General features: G+C 38.1%; 1 protein-coding gene across 1 annotated transcript in view; it reads left to right on the top strand.

Annotated features, from left to right (window-relative positions):
• pcdh11 (protocadherin 11) overlaps nucleotides 1-22,133 on the top strand; it is a 218,091-nt gene that overhangs the window by 194,358 nt on the left and 1,600 nt on the right. The gene's annotated exons all lie outside the window — the stretch shown is intronic.

Genomic DNA, 22,133 nt, shown 5'->3' on the forward strand with positions numbered 1-22,133 from the left:
AAAGCAATCAAAAGAAAAATAATTGAAACTGTTTTTCTTTTTTCTTAAGGTTTATATCGTTGGTTTGTGGCAGTTGGTTTCTAAATATTACTAACTTACTGAATCCTGAATATACTGGGATACAGTGTACTGGCACCCAGTTACAGTCAAAGTGGAAGATACTTCCCAATTATATTTTTGTTTGATATGAATGATTCTGACCTACAAAATAGCTTTTAAATATTTTTAGAAACATGGAGTGATAGCAATTTTTTTCCTAAATCCTCTCTTAAATGCTCCCCTTTGTAGTCATTTTGGCCACACGTTTCACGTTACCTGACTGTTTCAGTGGCTGTGCTTCATGAATGAAACCTCGACCGTGAGAGACCGTTTACCGAGAGAGGGATGATAGGAAGGGCCCTGTGAAATTCACAGGCACATTTGCACAATCAACTCCCCTGGTATTTCATCAGAACCATTAAGATGTCAATCAAGTATCACAATGGAACTGATCTGAGCAATAATTAAAGTACACATAATCTGCTGGCTAATTATAAAACATCCCTTGTAATGAGGCACAATTATAGTAATTTTACAATACATTTTAATGATTACCATAAATTCAATATATACGGCTACTTTGCCTAAAGGCTTACTGATCAGTATTTCATGGAGGGAAAAAAACAATATTGGTACAAAACTATTCTATCTTCCTTGTATTATTAATGTGATACCATTCGTTTGCTTTATTGCTTTCTGGAACTCATATTTTGAGTTCATTGACACCTCTCATTCAGTCGCTTCTGCTAATCCTTTAGGAGTTCATGTCAAGGTTATATATATACCCACTGTCTTGTATTTTTCAAAATAATAATATACAATAACGACTTCTTTCTGTTTGCCTGTTTTATGTAAAATATTTGTCACTGATTGATCTTTATGGGATGTTGTATAATTAGCTAGTAAGTGATGGGTTGATTACTTAATTATTCCCCAGAATACGTCACTGGAGTGGCTTGATTGACACCTTGAGGTTTCTGACAATGGCTCTTTCAATTTGCCCATTAATTTCCCAGGGTCTTAATCATGGGTGCTTCATATTTGGTACTTAGAGTGCCATCAGACTGGATTGCATTATTGGAATACAGCAGTGCTTTTCACAATCTTCCCCCGATTGCAAACTTCAGTGGCAAAAAAGCCCAGAGGTCCTTCGACATCTGGTCTTTGGAGTTTATGCCTTTCTGTGCCACCACTGAACTACACTAACGGTCTCTGACATTAGAACTGTTGGAGATGCTCACCGTGAAATGTGACAGGCTTCGAGGGGGGAAGGGACGGGAGGGGGTCAGATGAAATGCAGTCTTTTATGTTCTGAGCCCTGTTTGACAAGAGGGATGGACACACTCAAAATATATGGGGAGGGACACAAATCCGGTTTGTAGGATGCTGTGAACAGTTGATAGTATCAGCCTCAGGCCAGACACACAAGCTCCAGGCAAGGGACTGATAGATTTCGCTGGATCTTTGCGCAGAGCCCTCGTGGATCAGTACGACCTCGTCCTCGTCGATTTCGCTCGCCTGTTGAGAAATCTGTCCATCACGGCTGTTCTTATTTTCTATTCCTCTCCAGCTTTCAACCTTTTTTCGCTTCCACTGGAGCCCCATCATCACTCTAATAAATTATTCTCTGTCAGCATCGAAATTGGCCGTCTTTTTTTGAAGTGGCTCTCTTCGAAGAATATATTTAGTTCATTTGAATTCCGCTGAAACCTGGTAGATTGTATTAGAGCAGCCGTGATTTAATTAGAACCCTAAACTTTAACAGCTTCTGAATATACTTTCCCTTTTAGTTATCTTCATTTCCGTTGCTTTACAATTTTTTTATATATATATAATTGAATTTGAATGTTGGGCTACACAAGGAAGAACTAGGTCCTTTCAAATACCATTTGGTTTGGATACTTTGAGTGTTTTATTGTCTTTGTCCTGTGCTCCTTATATTTAAAGACTGACTGAGTATACATGTAGGATGGTGCAGAGAAAGCAATATCTTGTTCTCGCTTCTTCTAGTGGCTTGCTTTTCCATAATTAACTATGCCACTTCAGAAATTGTGCCAAAGTGTATTATGTGAACACCGTATTTAACTCTGCTGAAGAAGAGACAGACAATAAAAGCACTTCTAGATGTTTAGACTGTAGAAAAAAAAGCTTGCTGGTTTTTGGGGACACAATGTCAATGCAATCCTGTTTAAATTGTGCAGGATGTGTTTGATAGCAAGGGTGGCACTGGCAGTTTGAATTTCTCAAATCCACTGTCCAGGTTTTAGAACATTTTACTTTGGAGGCTGTTTTGTCCGCAATAACCTTGTGCTTACAAATTCTGAAGTTTGAATGACTGATTAATTACTTAATTTATTCCTTGTTGCAGCTCTGCATTTATTTCTTTTTCAAATATTATTTTACTTTAGGAGCACATTCATCGCGTAGTAGCCGATTTAGTAACCGCCAGTTTAGGTGACCTTTCTTACGGCTCCTTGAAAGCTGGATTGTTATGGCAGCACAAGGGGACAGCACTGAGATCAGCAACTTATGTCCACGAGTGATAAAACTGTGATTGGCGTTTCTCAGCAGGGGACTGAGGTGAGACGCTGTGTTATACAAGTGGGGGGGGCGACTTCCTTGTGTTTCTTTCTGCTCTTTTGAAGCGCCGCTGTGCATTTCGATGCCGCAGACTATTTGAAACCTGCCGTGAACGTTCCCAGCCATTTTGTTTTATGGCTGGAGCAAATTCAACCCCTTAACCTTTGACCGCTTTGACAGTTCATTGACTGGAAATAAGGAACAACACAGAAAGTCATCAATCAGCGAGTAACGTTTTCCCCTACCACAGCAGGACCTGCAAAGAGCCATGACAGATTCTAGATAGGGTAAGAGTGATCCACACAGGGCTGGAAGCAGGGAAACCGCACTGAGCAATTACAGAACAGAGGTAGCGCCTGAATGGAAACGTTTTTATGTTTGTTTTCAAGTTGGCCATGAAGTCATAATATGAATTGAGATTTGGCAGTCGATTTAGGCGTGTTTACCTCAGTCAGAATCAAGATTAAAGGCATAGGTGCACTTCAATAGTACTTACATAGGGATTTAATAAATTGATGATGATGTTGTTGAGTACTAAAACTGGTTGATGTCCTTTTTTTCCCAGTTGAGATGCCATTTGCTACTCTGTGTTTAACGCTCTGTCACACAAGAGAACCGAGAGGTGCTTATTTTCTCCTTGCCTGTAGGGTGTTCACTGGAGAATTAAGACTTTCATTAATGTCAAAGTGCAGGGGCATCACGTCTCAGCCTGATTATCAATTACATTCACTTTGAGACCAGTAACGCTCCCTGACTTTCCACTTGTGAGGCTGTCGTGGGGGATGTCTGGGTTTGCATCAAGCAGTTTTTTGTGCATAGTTCCTGCTAATGAATTAAGTACATCCAACTGAAATGCAAATTCAAATGTGTTTTGAATAATGCTCATAGAAAAACATAATCCCTGTTGATTTCGATGCAGGTATGATTATTACTGGTAGTCTCAGAGGAATGTAACAGTGGTATTGAAACTGCTTCCAGTAAGATATCACAGCAGATTTTCCTTCCTCGGCTCCCTAATCATGCTTTATTTCTCTAAGATATCTTTGAGTTGACCAATATTTGTTTGTGATCCTGATTCCGGGTTGTACGGAGAAACAGAAAGTCTAATTCAGTTATCATTGAGCCAAACCCCCCAGCGTTTGAGTCTCTCTTCTCGGCTAATTCAATTGACGATTCGGTATTTTAGCCTTCGGTGCAGCACATATTGGCAGCGCTCCAGCCTCCCCCCCAACCTCACAAAACAACAACATACCTGTTAGCCTGTTAGTTGCTTTACTTGCTGTCGACTTTTCAGCTTTAATACAGAGTAATATGAAGACATTAATGTGAGTTTTTTCGCTCTAGCACTGTCTCCTGAGCTGCATCTTATATTACACATTTTTCCTTTTTACTTTGTCCTCCTCGTTCCTTTTTTCAGTTGCCCCTGCCTTTTCCTCTTCATTATCTTAAACAAGTTCTTTACTTAACCGGTAATAACTAACATGTGGGACTTCAGTGGCTCGGTAATTGATTTGACTCCTGAAGTAAACCCCCTAGCAGTCAATTTCGGGTCAATCACTATGTTTTTATCCAACGAACTTCCAAGGTAATAGAAGTCCCACAAGGCCACAGGAGTGAGTGCAAGCTCGGCGCTCTGGACATTTATAAGTGTCCATGTCTTTAATAAGCTAGAGAGAACGACTGTGGAAATAAGCAAGAATTATGGGGGAATTATTTTGAGTTCCAGCTGCCAAGTTTGAGCTCCAGTGACATGCAATGTTCCCATGTAGCATCAAGAGCTACAATTCAAACTGTAGTGCTAATACAGTAAGCAGCTCTATGTTAAAATACTACTTTTCCCTTTCTTGTTTTAAACCTTATGCGCTATTCTATTCAGTAGGAATGTAAAGAAGGTGTAGATGCTGTAGAATTGTGCAAAATTAAATAAATAATAATTTTGTGAATACCACTGTCTTGCTTCGAATCAACCCTAGGTGAACTCATGCTTCTATATTGCTTTTTCTTCCATATTCAGTATCTGAGCTCAGACTCATGAACCTCTGTTTCTTTTATATGTCTACTGTAATTTAACATGTCTGAGCTATAGACTTATCGGTAGCAGGAGTATCCCATCAGCACACATAGTCTCTATTTCAATTAGCTTTATTAGGCCAGCTAATCAATCGAAGGCATAAAACAGAGACCCTCTTCCAGTTAGGATAGATAGGATCCACTCTCTTTCAGATCCACACGTGTTTCTCAAGGACATTTGAGGAAAAGCAACAGATAATAATGAAAACAAAGTGTAGCTTACAAATGATAATAGAGGTAATGCGATACTGTATTGTTGTCTCACGGTCACTTCAGTTTTTAAAAGCAAATACCTTACTTTCACTGATGTCCCAGTACGACAGAAAGGGTATTTACATCACAGTTTTTTTGTTTCTTGTCCAACTTTAAGATGGTGCTCACCATGACCAAAAAGTCTATCTGATACTTTGTTTTCCTGAATAAAATTTGATATTACGTGTTAAATACAAATTAAGTATGGAGTTTGGGTTTTCAATGCCTATAAGCCTCAGTTTTTGTTAATCTGAACCTCAGGATGAATGTTCCTGCTGTGTGCAACTTCCAGCTATTCCCATTACCAGCATGTAGTGCAATTTAGAGGCAGGTCATACGGAGTTGAGAGCCGGAGTCAGCCAAATAAAGTCATATGACTCGTCCAATGCCAAAAAGGGAGACTCACCAGTAAAGCTGTGATATTACCATGTCTTGAGTCTTGAGAATCAAGTGCCTTTTTTTTTTTGGTTTTGTTGTGTTTGTTTGTTTTGTTTTTCCAGAGGCGTTGTGGAGGTATCATTGCCGATGTGTTGACACAGACACAGCTTCCGACACCCCGCTGCAATGCAGGCACTTACCCGAGTTATATCCGTGGATGCATTATGTACACACCTTAGGCTGCGACCGCCTTAGCAAAAGATGTCATTATACATAAGGTTCAAACTGACTGCTCCTATCTTTTTTGCCTTTGTGTGCACTAGGTATGCATGAATACATTATAACAGTATATCCCGCTGATATCTCTGCAGTTTTTGTCCCTTTTCCCACATCACATCACCTAAATAACCTTATATTACTGAATATTAAGTTTAAATTAAGTCTGTCAAATTTCAACGAAGGATGATCCCTTTGTAAATGGGGGGCCTTTCTCTAAATATAAGCACCCCTGCCCAGAAACACAGTTGCATACAAATTATGTGTAATTACGTAGTATCAATAAATGTGATGTATGTGCTTTTTTATTTATTTTGATTGTTTTGGTGCATAGACTGTGAGAAATGGAAGATAAATTCCTGTGAACGCAGTCTGTGCAGAAAGTAAGGTTTTCTTATAAAAGATGCCCCCTCCCCTACATTTTGGGGGTGGGGGTAAGCAGCTTTTAAGCTTGCAGATGACAGGACATATCAAAGTATAAAAATAGGGAAATTATTCATTATTCAAAGGGAGGTTTAGTGAAACATTTATATGTGTCCCTCGTCTTCAGTTACCACTGTACGGTCTACTGAGTTTAGGAATATAGAAAACGGAATAAAATACACACACACACACACACACACACACACACACACAAAACAAATCTAACCTAGTTTGGCAGGGAGATTATGGAGTCTTTGATCCTTCGGTCTTCGAGTGTGATCCGTCTTAGCTTAACCAAGATAGAGTTCATCTGATCTCTAACGCGGAGGGCGCCTGGAGCCGCTTAATGAAACGCTCACGAAGTTCCTGTGCATAAGGTTTATGTGGTTCTGTATTAACCCACCCCATTTCAAACTACAGTAGCAGGACTCCATTACACAAATTCTGCAAATCGACACAACGAGTAAACAAAATTCCTAAGCAGTAGTAGCCTATATTCCAACCCACCCTCTGCAAATTAATTCATTTCCATGCAGGTTTGGCTTGGGTTATCCATTTTTAGGTTGTGTTGTATTTCAAGATGTGTTGCTCTCATATTTTGTAAAGGTCTTCTGTAATGGTCTCAAGAAAATCCTCTAATTTATTCAAAAATATATGAAATAAAAGGCTCGGAATGATCTACATTTCAGCGCTGCTACATGAGAAATTGATTTGTTTGTAGGGAATTATTGAGCAAGTAGTAGCAAGTGGATTGATCTACAGGTTTAGATATATTTCAGTCTTTATTAATCAACTAAACATAGAAATGTAAATGTTTTGCTTCAAATGTCTGAGCTTCAGTCAATTATTATTATTATTATTATTATTATTATTATTATTATTATTATTATTATCTTCATACACACACACATATCAAGAGATACAATTATCTTCATTTCCTGAGGCTTTTTTGTTTTATATCTTCTCTGTGTTTTTATTTCAATTGTTAAACATTGTACTCTGCTAAACGATGCTGTCTAGTCGAAAGAGAAGGATGCCCTGTCGGCATGAATTCATCTATATGAACTGCAGATTAGTTGTCTCTGACTTAAAGACAAAAACAGGCCTTAATTTCAGTGGACAGTTGTAAATCAAATAGCTGTAACAGTTAATTAGCACTGCCCTTCAGAGATACGCTGTAAAAAGGTTTTATTGTTCCCAAGGTCTTTAATTTACTAAGACAAAAGATGATACACACGCAACTCACTTGCCTGTCTGCCATTTAGCAGTTGAAAGATCTGTTCCCGTGGGGCTATCATATTCAATGACTACCGGGTTGATCGAGGGAGTAGTAACAATAATATATGGCTTAAGGAACAGGAACAAATCAGCCCTGACTACAAGATATATGGCTATTCCAGTTACAGCACTGTTTTTTTCCATTGGAAGTCATTGAAGGCACCGATCCTCCTTCTTTATTTCTTTATTTCTTTTTTTTTTGAAGTACGGACAAGAGGGATTCATTACATTAAGGGTGCAAGCTTTGTAAATCCAGATATACTGACGTTCCTCTCTCATTCACTCTCAGGCCATAATTCATGTACAGTGTGGAAATCTGCACGATCTATATCACAAAACTCAAGAGAAAGCCTAATGTGCGGGCAACACGGTAGTCCGACAGATAAGATACATTTAATTGGATGATGCTCAATTTCCTCTTTGTGAAATGTGATTTTTTTATAGAAATGTAATTGATTGCTTTGAAAAAAAGGGATTGAAATGCTTTATGTACAGAATGGTGCTCAGTGCACCAGTATGAGTAAGTGCCATGGACTCTCACTTATATCAGTGGGAATCAGTAAGTTGAGGCAACACTACTCAATAATATTTTATTAGCTGTTACTGAACTCTCGATGATTAGACACATTTTTAAAAGCAAATGCATTTCTAAAAGAATAGTCAATATCAGTTTAGAAATGTCATCCTTGTATTTCCTAAAGATGTATTTCTCAAGAAAAATGGCATATGCTTGGGTCATATGCTGTATTTGTTTGTGACATTTGAGACTCAGTTTAATATAAAGTTAATCCGAATCTTCCAGACCTTGTATAAACAACTCTGCAACCTTTGCTCATCATATACAATGCTAGCCAAATTAACATTTAGACTCGAGATCTCTGCAAATTATTCCAAGATAACTCAAATCATTTCAAGATATCTTCAAATATTTGAAAATAGCTGGAAAGAAGTTTTAGATATCTTGACATTTTTAAAGAGATCTTGCAATGGATTTGAGATCTCTAAATTAATTTCTATATCTTGAAACCTTCAAATGTTCTTTAAAATAATACATCTGTGATGAATAATAATAATGCAAAGTAATGTTAAGATATCTGCTAAATATTTAACGATATCTCAAATGTAATTTAAGGTATGCAAAATACACTTTGAGATATCTCACTTCCTGTACATTTCATATTGTGACTCTGCGAGAGGCTGGACATGACATCCGGACTCGGGGTTTAGGAAACACACGGCAATCCGTAATCCAAGTTCGTAAGTATAGTCAATTTGTATTATTCGGATGTTCATTCTCTCTCTCTCTCTCTAAAGACACACTCTGAACACCCTCCCTGCTTTTCTCGTGAGTTACTTTGCAACACACAAACTTTAATCTCCAGCCTTTATCCATGGTCATCAAGTATCCATCCCATCCAGCCTCCAGAGGAAGCAGAGAGTATATTAAGAATCTTATAGTTGATTTACACTTCACACAGTTCCTGCTAGTCTATTTTGCATTAAATCTATTACCATTCAATATGTTTCCTCTAACAATGGCGACTGATAATGACTTGAGATTACAGTTTGGAAGACAGAACCTCAGAGAGAGCCTCTGTTTGGTTGGATACACTGTCATCTCTGCCACAATTCAGCCTGGAACCAACATTCCCAGTCAGAGAACTCTTTCCAATCTCTCCGAGTGAAGAAATAAATAGGAGAGTGCTTTTAAAACTGCCCATTCATTGTGTCACGGGCACTCTTACCAGCACAGTGCTTTTTAATCTCCCTCTGTCTGTGATATCTCTCCATCTATCTCAATTATTTTTACATTGAGAACTGCTTCGGTATCTATCTTTCCATCACCTCGTGAAGGGGAATGGCAGTACACACTGAGTTCCAATTATGTTCCAATTAGTTTCCATTTTACTTATTTAGTTATGTGTTTGTTTCTTTGTTGATTCAGTCATTCTTTCTTTGCTGGGAGTTGGACATTTTTTTGGCCATGTTTCTTTAGATGCAATTTCAGTCTTGGCAACAGCTTAAGCTAAAGGCCCGCTGTGTTGTGATTGTCGTAGTCATTCCACTTGTGAGACGGATATCAATGTCATCTACCTGTGGCATAAAAAACACATTTTTAATTAGCTGTGTCGAAATGTGTATAGCATAATATGTATACAGCATGTCTGTGTATGTGTATTTGAGATGCAGTGTTTTTCCATTTGCTTGCCATCAAACCTAGGTAATAAGCACTCTAACCAAGACACTAAAATGCCAGGCATGGATCCTTTTGAGCACTCCACATCGTTATCATTATCACTCATGATTGCTGATTGTTATCATGTTTGCCCCTCTCCCCTTCCTACAACACGCTGCTTGTTTGGGTAGAGCTGATTGTGCCGGCGCTCGCATCCTCTCCTTCTGCTCTAAATAGCAGATGAGCTGTCTCTGTTCTGTGCACGGAGAATGATGGAGAGTGGTGGATTATGAGCGATAATAAATGGGGTGAAGCTGGAACTGCCAAAACCACAAGCCAGAGGATTACAACCTGCGCACGTCCCATATACAGTATTGTTTATAGCTAAAGGCTGATACGCATTAATGTTGTAATTATACAGTGTTGGTTTTGCATTCATTTTCTGCAAACACACAAAGCTCGATGGCATATGCTGTCAAGCGCTACATTTTCAAACGTGACTTTTTTGTTTCCTGGGATATGGTGTCTTCCTTATTGGTGCTGTACCTAATTGAGCTATGGAGAACTCGATTAGGTCTGCAGTCACAATTGTTTTCAATGCAAGTGACAAGATTTATATTCGCAAAGATTGAATGTGTCTTACATTGCTTTTGAAATGTACTACAATAATAATAATCATATTCATAATCATTTTAAAAATGTGAGAAACTGCAACAATACAAATGTACCACTCTTCAATGTCAGACATACACATAAGCTGTAGGTTGTAGCAAATAATCATTGCAATGTGACCATTCCCATTGTTTCAATTATTATTGTTTCGTAATCTGCTGTAAAGTAATACGTGAACACATATACAAATTGTGGTGTATGTTTAGTTTGTGTGTGTGTGTGTGTGTGTGTTTTAGGGGGCTTCCCACTCGTAAAAGCAGAGAATTAGACATTCTTGCACAGCTGCTAAATGAAAAATAACTGAGGATTTGATCGGGGAGCCCTCGCATGGCAGCAGCATATTGGATTAGAAAACCCCCTTTTTAAGATTTTCAAATTCCATATTTTAAGCTTTGAAAAATGGTCTTTTTCATTCTTGCTGGAAGGGAGAGAAACTGCCGGCAGAATACATTCCACAGATATACTTATTCATATAAGTCTATCCATTCATATTGTATGCAGTGTTAGAGTTCTTCTCTATTAGGCAATATTAATACATTTGTTCAAATCTCATAATAGGTAGTATTAGTTAAAAACATGAAACTGAATATTTCAAACCTCTGTAATACATTGGTCTCTCTAACAATGTGTATAATCTTACATAGCCACAGCATAAAAAATTATCTAATAGACTAGTGATTGAGAAAAATACTTTTACTAGAGGTGGAGTTGCATGATCGGATCACAGTCAGACGCTGGAAACTGGGGTTGACAGAACTAGGAGAGAAGGTGTCAACAAAAGGCACAACACTGATCAAAACTGGATCACCAGACATAGTCCTGGAGGAATTGTAACATGGCATAAACTACACTGAGAAGCAGGAAGGCCCGTAGAAGATGGTATATGGGCTAATATTGTGAAAAAGGAATGCAATGATGTAACAAATATATTGGCATGTGTTCGGTAATTATTCTTATAGCACAACCAAGTTCCATGCAATTCAAACACTGTGGTAGTTATACATGTTCTAGTTTGCTTGCTGCCAGATATCCTCAGGATTTTTTCCAAGGTACTCCAACTATTTCCAACTATTATTAGCGTTATTATTATTATTTATTTCTTGGCAGATGTCCTTATCCAGGGCGACTTACAGTTTACACAGAAAAATACATTCCATCTAGTCTAAAGCACAAGTACAATTCAGAAATGGATAAAAGTTTACATACTGCAAGTACAACATACTTCATAGCTGGGATAAACGGGCTATGCTTAAGCTCTAAATTCACATCTCTGTGATGGCGATGAAAACTGTTGGGTCAGCTGGAAAGTTTACAGAGATCTGAAAGGTAAACTTTAGATAAACCTTTGACTTTTGCAAGCGTATAGTATTCATTAAAAAAAGGTAGAAGCATATTGTTTAAATGTCAAAATGTATGAAATGTGAAGACAGCTTAAAATTATGTTCTCTATCTAGAAAAGAAAGGTAGGAAAATATGCATTTCATTTGATTGGAAGTCAGTATGACTTCTTGAAAGCCTGCACTATAATCAGAGGGTTAAGAGCTTTCTGTGGGAGAAAACCTAACTCTGTCTGAGATATGTAAATTCTCTGAAGACAGAGATAAACTTTAGAGTTTAGCAGTTACAGTCAACACTTTGAAAACCTATTTCAGACACACGAATGGTAGTGATATCCAGTTGATGTAATTCCCAGTTGTTCATCCAGGAAAATACTTCTGGAACCACTAGAGATTTCCCTAAAAAATGTTGCGTAACTTCATCCTAATCTCTGAGGGAAGAGCTAACCTTATTCGTTCAGTGTCAGATAAGCTCTGTGAACTTCAAATTCAAGCAAAACTCATGACTCTAACGGAGAGAGATTTACATTAAAGATTTTTTTTTAACACACTGTTTATATTCCATTTCCTTGAAAGAGGGTCACGTAGCTTGGGAGGGGGGTTGGATACAAGAGAGACAGAATGGCTCAGTATGAAGGAGCAGGGGTTTACCATAGAAGGGAAAGGCATAAGTGAAACACAATCATGCTTTTTCACATCCTCACATTTTCACATCTGCGGGAGACCTCTTTTCCAACACCTACCTACAAAAGGTATATGCAATACGAGTGCAATCTGAAAAAGGCTTTGACAGCCATCGGGGTGTTTCATTTGCTTAGTTTAATTTGTGCAGGAGATTGTATCTGAATAACCACCTTTAGCAGTCAGTAAGCAAGCATGTGGTGTTGGTAGGTAACTGACCCTTATAATTAAAGGATAGAAATATGTTAACAGGAAAGTTGTTCTCGAGTGTTAGTCTTGTATTTCATTGTCTTTTGCTACTGTTATATGAAGTCAGCAGACCCATAGTTTGCATAAACAGTAAAACACATTGAAGGTAAAATGCACACCCTATTGTTTTTCAGCTCCAGCCATTATCACTAATTAAAGCAAACATCTATGTATGTACTGTGGCTGCAACAACAACGAGAGCAATTGTATCTGACATTTTATCTGGTCAAAGTTAATGATACTTGCTGACACTCTGCCATATTCACATGTCTGTGCTACTAAATGATCCAGACAGGATTTCCACAAGATAGTCTTTGGCACAGCGAGTGGTATGAATTATAACAAATTAGAATCTTGAATTTCGAAACCTCCCATAGCTAAAATACCATTAATTACATAAAATGCGTTTGATTGCTTGTTATACAAACACATGTAGACACGCTACCGAAAGCTCCCATTTTCTCAGCAACAGTAACTACAGGATGGGGCTTTTGATCACTTCGTAAAGCACACAGTCTTTGTTTCTTTTTATTTTAGACGACTGTTGGTGAAACAAAAAATAAAGCAACGCTTCAGAATCTCTTGCAAGAGCCCTATCACGAGACATATCATTTTGAGCTTTTGTTTTCTCGCTTCAGGAGAAAAGCATCACATTGCCTCATATAATTGTGTTTATTTCCAAGTAAATGTCAGGTTTTGTAAACCAATCAATACCATTTAGCCTGATTGTAACCACAATAATAATAATAATAATAATAATAATAATAATAATAATAATAATAATAATAATAATAAAAAGACAATCAATGATCCCTGTCTTTCAAAGATAAGGTTAACCTTTTCAGGAGCACAAAATTAAATTGTGTGAGTCCAGGTATTAACATTTTTATTTTATTTTTGCTAAATATCCTTAGATTGTGCTCATATTACTCTGTTTGCAAACAGAAACAATACCATTTATTTATGCAGAAATTAACACGTTACTGCTGGCCAATATCGCGGAGTACAAAAGGAGGGCTCTACAGATAACTTTTTCAATTTATCTGTTTGCATTGCATTAATTTAATTGTTTTATGAATATAATTAAATTACAAGCATTTACGTACCAATAACATAGTGTTCTACACATAATATAATAAAGGTAAACTTTAAAAATAATGTAGGCTTTACAGTGAATCAATTTAAAGTATAAAAGCAGATTATATTGCTCTACAGGTGTAATCTAAACAGACGTGTTGTACGGAGACACTGAAAGGTAGAAAGACACTGTGCAGACATGACTAATCGACCTGCAGAACAGGAACAGAGCCAGTGCAGAGTGTGATTTAGAGGAGGTAGCATGAGAGAACGGAGTAAGAGAGAACATTTTAGGGAGGCTAAACTTCAGGTGATGCAAATCTGCCCAGAATTAGAAGGGTGCTAGGAAGATTAAATGCCAGAATCCAAAGAGGGAAATGATAGGGATATCTGGGCATTATCACCTTAGAAATGGTAAGATAATCAGTCAAAGAGATAACAGAAGCCAAAGGGCAGATATAAAGAGAGGACAGTCCTTGAACAGATCCTTGGGGAACACCTTTAGAGAGAATGAGATGAAGAGAGAGCGCGGTACACTAGGAAACGTGGCAAGAGCGGCCAGGGAGAGAGAAGAGCCGGGCCAGAGCAGTGCCCAGGATTCCCCAATCTCTTTCACAGGCAGCTGAGAGGTCGAGAATAATTGCCTTGAAAGCTTACTTGCATGAGCAGAAAGTAGAGAGTTGGTGGCAGAGAGGAGAACTGTTCCTCTGGAGTGACCAGGGTGGAAGCGAGTCAAGCAGACCAAAGACTGTGCAGTGAAGCAGGGGAGAGTAGGTGGCAAATATCATGTTCAAGAGTTTTAAATAGGAAAGGGAATATATATATATATATATATATATATATATATATAGAGAGAGAGAGAGAGAGAGAGAGAGAGAGAGAGAGAGAGAGAGACTAGCAATATCAATTACCCTTGAGTGCTGTAGTGATGTAGAGAAATATACAATGCTTTGAGTTTTACACGCACACACAGAAAAGGCTCATATCTATAAACATTAAAAATGGTCTTAAAACAGATGACCATTTAGTGCCGAGCAAATTTTATAAAGCGGGAATATCCAGTTGGGACATAAATAGCAAGTGTCCCTTCCTACACATAATGAGAATGAAACATTGGTCTGTCACTACTACCGACATTTGTCCTCTTCCTGCTAATGAAAAATGGCATTTTTCCCCTTGTAATGTGCCTGTGGGGTTAAACAGCTTCATTATTATTAATGACCACTCATTTGCTTGTCCAGATGTAAGGTTGTGGTGGTGGTGGTGGTGGGGGGGAGGAGGGGTAAGATTATAAAGTCTAAGTAATTACAAACTCAATTATTTCCTTTCAAATTTCATTTATAAGACAGGGTGAGAGCTGTTGTTAATCAAATATCCTTGGCTTTCTCCCTCTTCATTGCTTGTTTTCAACTAAAATGAACTGACAGGATCTAAATTGAGACTTTGCAAGTTCTATGGCTGAGGGCATCCTCAAAACAATTGTCCTAGATTGGGATGCATCAGATCCAGTACGAGAACATAACCCATTCAGAAGGCAAAATAATGAATGCAATCTCCACACAAAAGTTTATAATGTATATTGTCTATGTGTATATTCACTGTAATAAAGTTATACACCACATTCCTAATAGAAATACAAATAATAATAATAATAATAATAATAATAATAATAATAATAATAATAATAATAATAATAATAATGCAGTCAACAATAATCAGCCATAACATTATGACCACTGACAGGTGAAGTGAATAACACTGATAATCTCGTTATCATGGCACCTGTCAGTGGGTGGGATATATTAGGCAGCAAGTGAACATTTTGTCCTCAAAGTTGATGTGTTAGAAGCAGGAAAAATGGGCAGCGTAAGGATCTGAGCGACTTTGACAAGGGCCACATTGTGATGGCTAGACGACTGGGTCAGAGCATCTCCAAAACTGCAGCTCTTGTGGGGTGTTCCCGGTCTGCAGTGGTCAGTACCTATCAAAAGTGGTCCAAGGAAGGAAAAGCGGTGAACTGGCGACAGGGTCATGGGCGGCCAAGGCTCACTGATGCACGTGGGGAGCGAAGGCTGGCCCGTGTAGTCCGATCCAACAGACAAGCTACTGTAGCTCAAATTGCTGAAAAAGTGAATGCTGGTTCTGATAGAAAGGTATTAGGTATTATTATATTAGGCATGTGGTCATAATGTTATGGCTGATCGGTGTATATGTGTGAAAACCCGATATTCTGCACAAAAAGGTTGGTACATAGGATGTCTCCTTAAGCTTCAGTTGTCGTATGCAACCGTGCTTTTGTGTTGCGTTACTTTCATTTAGGTTTCCTCCAATCATGCAAATGTTTTATATTAACATGTTTTCTATAAACCACTGGTCTAATAGAATCTCATGAAAGGCTGAAATAAACATTTTGAGAAAGTACTATCCGTCCCCTTTCAACACTGCCCCAAGTCCAAGCTGATCTCCATGATTTATATTGTATCTGTAATTGTAAATACACACAGAAATATTACCTGACTCAGCCGTTTTTAGCAAAGGTATAGAAAGAGATGTATACAATCTGAGCTCCTGTATTTGAACATGCACAGCTTTTTTAAATCCCTTACAATCCCCTTGGCCCCAGCACACGTGTATTTATTTTGCATGCCGAGAGTGAACAGTGAACAGTATCACATAAGTTATGAGGTTTCCATTGCATTCAATCTGAAACTGTTTGTAGGAAAAAGAAAGTAATAATTGGGTCCTGGTGAATAGTTGTAAGCAATTATCCATTTAATTGGTAGTAATAGGCTCCCACATGCTCACTTAATGACTTACTTGAATAATTATCCCACTTGTTCAGTTGATGTAAATATCATCCAAAATATACCCCAGGTTGCCTATTGGTGGTATGTCAGTCACTTGTCTGATTTGCAAAGTTGCTTGTTGTACATCCAACTGACACAGCCTTGTTAAAATTAATCAAAAGGTGGCTTTTGTACTCTAAGCTCTCCTTAGCCCAGAGTATGTTATTGTAATTAGCATCTGTAGAATATTTTAAAAGCTTTCTCGTTGTTTACTGCTTTTATTCTCCCCCTTCCTTTTGGTGCATCACTATTTTGTTTGTTTGTGGAATATATAGTCATTGCATCAACATAAAAATGGGTAAACAAAAAAGTCACTATACAAATATATTATAATTGCATACATAGAATGGCCGGGTGTTTGTTTATTGGTTTGCCTAACACCATATCCCACACTTACAGGTGTGATCAGAAACACATTGAAATCTTTCCCTGTGAGCAATCACATCTATGAAACATGCTGACATATTAGTGCCTAAAGTGTTCTCTCCAAAACAGTGGGTCTTTTAACATGTGACAGGGAAATGCATCAGTAGATTTCTAACACGTGTAAAAACAAGTCTTCAGTTACTAACACACATATGCATCACACACACACACACACACAACAATTGTAGCAGTGGTCTACAAGGTACAAAAGTTTGGCAAAGTGTGTGTGCATGTGTACGTGTTTGTTTAAGGGATCTGCCTCCAACAGAGTTTGACTTCTCAGCTTCGCTTCGGCACCCTCCATGTGAATACAGGCAGATCTAACACCGAATATGTATTATCCTCAATTGTTTTGAGAGAAATTAAGACATTAAATAAATAAGTATTTCATTCACAGTAATTGAGAAACCAACACTACACTGACACTGTTAAATAACAAAAATCCTATATCTGAAAATATCAGATATGAAGCAAATAAGGAGGATAAAAGGTCTGCCTTAGGGAGGAATATAAGTTTATTAATTTAGGGGAGCAGTGCATTTTCTGATGATTATTTCCACAAGCTGTGCTAGGTTACAGGCACAAAAAGAAGCCTTGTTATTTAGTCTAATCTGGCATTATTACAGCTTGCTGTTGGTAAATCCATTGAAATTTAAATTGCCATTGCATTGAACAGCAAGCTATACACTTGTGGTATCTGGAATTGTCTATCTACTGCATTTATGAAAACATTTTCTCAGTAGGCCTTACATACCATCCCTGTCTACTAGACAGCTTAGAAACAGCAAATAAACACAGATCGATAGCATTAACAGGAATAAAAATAGACAAATGTATTTTCGGCTGAGTTTAAACTTTGACAGAACTATTGTGCACGTTCATTTTTGCAGCAAAATATAAAGGCGCTGAGTTTAATGCTGAACAGTGAAAGAAAGATAATTGTTTTCTCTTGTGTTTCACTGTTAAAATATAAGCTGCCTGGAGAGAAATAATGCCGCAGTCGTCACAATGGTGGTATTAGGGGCCATTGTGGATAGTTGGCCATAAATGAAAGATCACACGGCTAATTTGTTAATCGTGTGAAACAATTAGAGATGGGTGACTCTACTTTGTGGAGATTAAGTCTAATTCACACAAAATGTACCATCCAAAACATATATATATATATATATATCTGTGTCTTCTTTTTGTGTGTGCGAATATATAAAGCACTTAAAAGCATCAGGAATTCTACTTTGCCTCTGGCTGACAAAGACAGTCAGAATTGTCATCAGCATCAGTCTGGTGAAACAGGTCCCTGCAGAGCAGAAAGTGATACTGACTGCACCTTTTGTGCTGTTTAACATGAAATATCACATGCAAAAATAGTAGCACTCCTGGCTGTTGACATAGCACGAATGACAGCTCTGGCTGCGCGTTCGAGGATTTCGCGCAGAGCCGAGCGCTGCTGCGTGAACTGCCTCTCACACGATGTATAATTGGAGGCAATTTAACCTTATTTTGTGCTGATTACTCTTGCATTGAGTGTAGATTTCTCAGATAGTGAAGGACAGTTTATGCACAAATAAGGTTTTGCATGAATATACGCTATTAAATTTTCCTTTGTGTTACCCCGAGCATAGTAATTCAAATCTAATAACATTCACCGCTTTAAAGAGAGAGAGAAGGAGAGCAGGAGATATAGAGAGAATAAAATGATATGCTTTATTTTCACCCCCCCAAAAAAACAAAACCTCAACAACAAGGAGTAACACAAGTGAAATGGCTGTGCTGTACATATAGTACATTGGAAGATAGCAGCTTACTGATACAGCAGCTAGTGTTAGATTTTGCCTTTTTTCTTTCAGCCGCGCAGTGCTTGAGAGAATTGTATAACTTTGATGAAGAAGTTAGTGACCCTGGCGAAGGTGACAAAATGTACCGCTCTCCTCATTTATTCATTGATGTACAGAGGCTACACAAGCAGGTGAAAGGTCAGGGTTTGCCATCTTACTCCAGAAAAAGCCTCGCCTTTTGTCTTTGACTCCTCATTGTCTGCTGAAGCTGTTGGGTTCTCCACTTGACCATTGCGATCACACTGTCACAACATTCTGCTTGCGTGAACGTTGGATTTCTTTTCTCACAGATACATCTGTGCCGTGTGGTGAGAACAGAAACAGAATGATACTGCAACACAGCCACGGTGTTTGCAAAACCGTTTGTTGTCATCGCAATAAAGATCGGCTGCACTGCGGTGAAGGGCCGTGCATGAACATGTTGAAGAAGCTGCTAAGACACTAAACAGCTTCAGTCTCTTGGAGTCAATTGTGCATTTTGTGGCAAATTTCTAAGTACATTTTAATTTGTTCTAATAAAATAAAATAAATAAATAGGGTAATGCCTCAAGACCTGCAAACTAAAATAAGAATAACAATGGCAATAAAAATGCCTTAACAGATTACTAATGCAGATACTTGAGATCATGTTGTTCAAATGACTGTATATGTTTCCTTTGGGAACACAAATAATGTAAAGATAGATATGAGTGCCTAAATATTTGATTTATTCATATTTAATTAAATATGGGGTGGTGGGGGACTCGAGGTATACAATAAAAACATAGAGAGAGAGATATGTACTATTTTAAAAATGAATAATTCCAAAAACTGTAATCCAAAATTAGAACTGTAATAATTTGAGTTCTCAGGGAAAGGACATGGGTATGCACAAAGAAAGGACATAAAACATTTTCTGATTTTAAATTAATATATTAAGGGAGAGCTATCCATATACAGATGAATCAAATGATAACTAGACTGATGAAATCCCATGTTAAGATATGACTCTACGGAGAAATAACCAGAGAAAGAATGGAATAAATGTGTGCGTGTCTTTGCGTTTGAAAACAGCGCAGACTGGATTGATGTTTAAAATCAGTTCTCTGAGAGCTGGCACTTAAGCGGCTGAGAATTAAAGTACGCAGGGTATGCACAACAAGCAATATAGGGAGATCTTAAAATCATGGCATTAAATTATTGATAGCATTCTTTCCTATGCAAATATACTAAATTATTTCTATATGACAGCTTGAAACGAAAGCCTAAAGGACCCCAGTGGTGTTCCAACAGGGCTTCTTTTTATTGGGTTAGAAATATAATACTATGGTCCTCAAATCCATTTCCTTATTTTTCATTTGCACTTATTGTTTCACATCCTAATTATCTTAGCAGACAGGTTTTATTGCTCAGGCTCAATTGCGAAGCCTATTCCGATGCTCATTTCCCCACTGTTGTCAAGGGGAGATTATTGAGACCGGGGTGATGTCTAATGGAAAAGACATTCCTGACTCCTAGATTCTTCTGTGCCAACATCTCCCTCAGACTATAAGAAGTATCTCCCCACTGTACATATGTATATGTATATACACTCACCTAAAGGATTATTAGGAACACCTGTTCAATTTCTCATTAATGCAATTATCTAACCAACCAATCACATGGCAGTTGCTTCAATGTATTTAGGGGTGTGGTCCTGGTCAAGACAATCTCCTGAACTCCAAACTGAATGTCTGAATGGGAAAGAAAGGTGATTTAAGCAATTTTGAGCGTGGCATGGTTGTTGGTGCCAGACGGGCCGGTCTGAGTATTTCACAATCTGCTCAGTTACTGGGATTTTCACGCACAACCATTTCTAGGGTTTACAAAGAATGGTGTGAAAAGGGAAAAACATCCAGTATGCGGCAGTCCTGTGGGCGAAAATGCCTTGTTGATGCTAGAGGTCAGAGGAGAATGGGCCGACTGATTCAAGCTGATAGAAGAGCAACTTTGACTGAAATAACCACTCGTTACAACCGAGGTATGCAGCAAAGCATTTGTGAAGCCACAACACATACAACCTTGAGGCGGATGGGCTACAACAGCAGAAGACCCCACCGGGTACCACTCATCTCCACTACAAATAGGAAAAAGAGGCTACAATTTGCACAAGCTCACCAAAATTGGACAGTTGAAGACTGGAAAAATGTTGCCTGGTCTGATGAGTCTCGATTTCTGTTGAGACATTCAGATGGTAGAGTCAGAATTTGGCGTAAACAGAATGAGAACATGGATCCATCATGCCTTGTTACCACTGTGCAGGCTGGTGGTGGTGGTGTAATGGTGTGGGGGATGTTTTCTTGGCACACTTTAGGCCCCTTAGTGCCAATTGGGCATCGTTTAAATGCCACGGCCTACCTGAGCATTGTTTCTGACCATGTCCATCCCTTTATGACCACCATGTACCCATCCTCTGATGGCTACTTCCAGCAGGATAATGCACCATGTCACAAAGGTCGAATCATTTCAAATTGGTTTCTTGAACATGACAATGAGTTCACTGTACTAAACTGGCCCCCACAGTCACCAGATCTCAACCCAATAGAGCATCTTTGGGATGTGGTGGAACGGGAGCTTCGTGCCCTGGATGTGCATCCCACAAATCTCCATCAACTGCAAGATGCTATCCTATCAATATGGGCCAACATTTCTAAAGAATGCTTTCAGCACCTTGTTGAATCAATGCCACGTAGAATTAAGGCAGTTCTGAAGGCGAAAGGGGGTCAAACACAGTATTAGTATGGTGTTCCTAATAATCCTTTAGGTGAGTGTATAGTTATATATATATATACTGTCACCAACTTTTAATGTTGTCTTTATATATCATTATTACTGGTGTTAAGATGCAACTCCGCTGTAATACTTGCTCTTGTTGTTGACGAGGTGATGAGGACTAAGATGACGCCAACCATCTTTCACTACTCCCCCTAGAAGTGATATATATTCTTGTAATTGCACAGACACATGAGTGTGTGTGTTTTCATGGCTGAATTTAATTGACTGGTAGAAACCGTTATCTAGTGATTAAACAAAAGAATTGTTTAAAATATAGTTGAGCTGCTTGTTAAATATTTAATACAGTAAATCGATCTCCTTCAAAAACAAGATGTTTCTTGTGTGTGTGTGTGTGTTTTTGTGCTAGAGATTTAATTAAGCTACTGGGAATTTGCTTTATTTCTTAGGTAAACAGGAGAAAGCATTGGGAATTTAAATATAAAAAAGCACTGGCAGTGTTGTTGTTTTCTTTTCAAAATGGTATGAATCAAACACTTACTGCAGCTTCATTTTCTTGTTTTCTTTTTTTCTCAAAGTTGATGTCTCCACACTTTTTGCTGCATTTCACTGTTTTGAAGGTAAACCAATTAACCAGCATTCATACTCCATTCTAAAGCATCTTGAAGCCTGAAAATGAATATGGAATTTGTGTTGTAGTCTACTTGAGGTGGAAACAAATACTGTAATGCTTCATTACTCATTATTCTTCATCACTGGTTTTGGTTCAGCAGAAAATAATAAACAA

This window comes from Amia ocellicauda, chromosome 10 (genome assembly GCF_036373705.1).
Source record: "Amia ocellicauda isolate fAmiCal2 chromosome 10, fAmiCal2.hap1, whole genome shotgun sequence".
Taxonomy (NCBI): Eukaryota; Metazoa; Chordata; class Actinopteri; order Amiiformes; family Amiidae; genus Amia; species Amia ocellicauda.